Below are 3,909 nucleotides of genomic sequence, written 5' to 3'. Positions count from 1 at the left end.
AAAATGCTTTTTCATATTTATATTAGTATGACTATTCTCAATTTAAGAATGAGACAAATGAGTCTTTCAGGTTAATTTGTGTATTTGTCTTTCTCCTCACCCCTGACAGAACAAGAGCATTTTAAAATGTTTATGTAATGACTTTCAAAGAAATAATTACCCACCTCACAGAGTTTTTGCAAATTTATGAATGTCAAGTACTTAATACAGAGCTGAGCACATAGTAAACCCATAATTAAAGTGAGCTGCTTTGCAATAAGATGTATTAAATAGAAAAAGAATAGGGGAAAAGTAAGATACAAGCAGAAAGTTAATGATGGAATTAATTACATGTTTTAGGATCATGTGTAAACCTTGCAACCATGCCCCCAATTTTTCTCTGAGCTTCTTAGAATATAAAGTAGAAAAGTCACATTATGCAATTCACATTTTCTATGGAATAAAAGAATGTCAAATTTGTATTTGTTGCAATTAGGCTGAGAGGTTTGGTGATTGATTTAAGGTAATGCAGTCACTACTTGAAGGAGGCTGTGCTTGAACCCAGGCTTTCTCACTTGCACATACATTATTCACACATGCCCCATGATCCTTCTATGAACTAGTGAGGTAAATTAAAGGTGACAAGGATACTAGCTGACTTGTGAAGTATGATTTCTGTGGCTTTGTGAAATGTACCCTAGTCCCTGAATATTGACTAAAGAACACTTAAATGACAGTTTTAGGAACGAAGGCTTCCTGTGCAAAACATAATTATGAAGGCTCAAGTCATCCTCCACATTTATGCTAACGATACAGCCTATTTTCTAGAATAATCCCAGTAAAAGTGTTCTGGTCTACTGTGCCCATAACCTATAGAAATGATCTGGAATTTCCAATATTACCCTACTAGGAATAAAACTCAGTCAATCAGCGTTGTAATTCAAAATAAGTTTTAGAGACAAACACCTCTCTCGCACTTCGAATGTTTCCTTTATTTTGAGGTAGCTCCACTAATACATTTTTCATAACTCAGTATAACTATACAGTTTGGAAGGAGAAACTTGGAAAACATAGTCTAGACTGGTGGTTCTCAATCACTAGCCTACATCAGAATCTCCTTCAGGACTTGTTAAAACAGATTTGCTGAGTCCCACACAACAGTTTCTGATTAAGTAAGCCTGGGCTGAGGCTGCAGAATTTGCAATTCCATCAAGTTGCCAGGTGATGCTGATGGTACTGATGCTGCTAATCCTGAAATCAAACTTTGAGAACCACTGTTCTAGACCTTTTCTATCTTTTGTCTTTTGGGAATCAGCGGCTTGCAGGAAGTGCTCATTGTATTCTGTTCCTCCAAGCTGGTAGGAGGGAGCTGTGATTTTCCAGTACTCTCTGTGTCTCGGTAAATGATTCTGCCTAACTTTGGTGTTGAATACTCAGTGTTTGATTGCTCACAGATAAAAGGCCAATTTTATGTATCAACCTTACATGTAAAACATGTGATATTTTGGTTTCCATTTGATTATCTTTTTGTCTTCTTTCTAAACCGCTTTAGATCTCAAGAGGAGACCACAGAGGTGATTTAATGAGCCCTCTTCATCTATTACTCACAAACCACAGGTATATTAGCAAAATGTATTCAGTATATTTATGCATATGTGTTTTAGTGGTGCTTCTCCTCCAATCAATAGGTCTCAAATAGCTGAAATATATGCCTATGCAAATGCTGAAAATTCAAAGCTAATGGGTGACAAAATGATGAAAACGTTATTTTTGGCATTAATCTGCAAGGCTAAATTTTGCCTTTGGCTCACAATTGTTGGAGGTATGATTGGAAATTAATGACAAAATTCCATTTTAGTGCCAGGTGAAAGACTTCATTTTCCTGTTCTCTGAGAAGTAGCAGACCTGTTGATAAGATCATTCACGTAACAACTAAAAATGCTGAGTTCAGAAAAGCAAAAATAAAGGCTAGGAGGCTCTTTTCTTAAAAACAGTGGGTTGTAATTGTACATTGGTGGTCATTAGCATATATTTCTAAAATTGTAACAACAATTGGATTTTGTATTCTATTAGATGAGAACAGTATTAAAATATATATATTATTTATACCAAAAGAGATATAAAAATCACTTTTAAAAATTGTATTCAGTGCTCGCTTCGGCAGCACATATACTAAAATTAGAACGATACAGAGATTAGCATGGCCCCTGTGCAAGGGTGACAAGAAAATTTGTGAAGCATTCCATATAGAAAAAAAAAAAAAGAAAGAAGAAAATTGTATTCAGGGCAGGCCACGGTGGCTCAGCAGGCAGAGTTCTCACCTGCCATGCCTGAGACCTGGGTTCGGTTTCTGGTGCCTGTCGGTGCCAAAACAAAACAAACAAACAAACAAAAAACTGTATGCAAGCAAAGTACAGGTGACTTTTGACTCTAAAAACATGATTTTTAAGAAATTTGACCACTCTTGAGATGGAACAAATTTAATAACCCAATCCTTATAAACGTATAGGCGTTTTTATTTTTTTTTTAAGTTAAAAATGCCCTCATTGTCAATAAAGCTTTTATAAAAATACTACATCAAAATTTTCCTACTATGGAGTTATTCTCAAAATATAATAAAATATCAAAATGGGAAGTCTATGTGAAGCAGCAATTCTTCTACCTAAATTTAGATGAAAGAAAAAAATCTAAAATTTTGCAACGCAGAGTAAAACAAATTAAGGATGAATTTTGCTATTGCTGTATGAAGCGCTTTTGGGGTTTGTTATAATCTGTAAAGAGTATCGCTCTGTAAATTGTCTATGTTATCTAGTTTAATTCTTTGGACAACGAATCTTGATCATCTCCATCAGTTATTCCAGGATGTATAAGGGACTGAAGAAAGATCAAATGGGATAATCTTGTGAAAAACGAAGGAAAATTTTTAAATGAGATTTGCTTTTTTTTTCCTGCAATACCTTGGAAATGAATTTGTGTTCATAACTTTAACAATTATTTTCTTTAAAATGATCAAAGAGAAAGCGTTTATAGAACAGAAACGCTTAACTGTGTTTTCATCTTTGTGTGTGCAAGAACATTACAAAGGCATTTATCTTATCTACAACTTGATTTCTTACGCTATGAATAGTTATAGCTTGACCAAATAAATTGTGAGCAGAAATTACATTGTGTGGGCCCTCCTATTACTTATAATAGAGATCTTGGACTTGGAAACAACATCTAGAGAGGAAAGCAAAATGAAAACAAATGGAAACATGCAAACAACTACAGAAAAAATTAAAACTTCATCTGATTAAGCTACTTTGAGTGATTTGGACTTTACTTACCATAATAAAGGGCAATTATCAGAGCTAAAGTGGTATGGCTGGGTTAGAAGCACTCATTAAGTGGTGCTAGCAGGAAGGAAGATGTAATGAGAGCTTGATTTTGTTCAGGAATCACAGCTTGTATAGCTCTGCGGTTGTGGTTTTAAAAAATTGCATTAGAAAATTTTGCATGAAAAACTATTTTATTATGAATCTGAAACTCTCTAGCTTCTCGCCCCTTCAAATTCATTGAAACAATGAGCAATTTAAAAATCAAAACTGTTTATTAGGAATTCAGATATTAGATTAGCATAGAACAGACAGCATACAAAATGAAAGAAAATTTTTAAATTATGCTTCTTTTGCCAGGATCACAGTCATTTTCAATGATTTACAATTTGTGGAGATGAGAAAAGTCATTTGATAACTGTTGAAATTTTAAAATGCCTCTTATTAATCCAAAAGAATTAGTCAGAAAGTTGCCTTGAGACATTTGGGGAGAAAAATAAGAACTACTCTTCAGTTTAAGTTCTTCAAACAAGTCTAAGGGGAACAATATCTTATCAACATCAATAGTAGATGGGTGAAGAAATAGCTGACTATTCAGTATGGCATGAACTGATGA

At 34.1% G+C, this 3,909-nt stretch overlaps 1 non-coding gene across 1 annotated transcript; it reads left to right on the top strand.

The window, feature by feature from the left end:
• Positions 1–2,127: 2,127 nt before the first annotated feature.
• Positions 2,128–2,231, top strand: LOC143643000 (U6 spliceosomal RNA). The gene has a single exon (XR_013156056.1). It is a non-coding gene; the product is annotated as a U6 spliceosomal RNA (small nuclear RNA).
• The last annotated feature ends 1,678 nt before the right edge of the window (positions 2,232–3,909 follow it).

The sequence above is a fragment of the Tamandua tetradactyla genome, chromosome 7 (genome assembly GCF_023851605.1).
Source record: "Tamandua tetradactyla isolate mTamTet1 chromosome 7, mTamTet1.pri, whole genome shotgun sequence".
NCBI lineage: Eukaryota > Metazoa > Chordata > Mammalia > Pilosa > Myrmecophagidae > Tamandua > Tamandua tetradactyla.
Note: the sequence above shows the minus strand (reverse complement) of the source record. Positions and strands in the feature narration are given on the sequence as shown.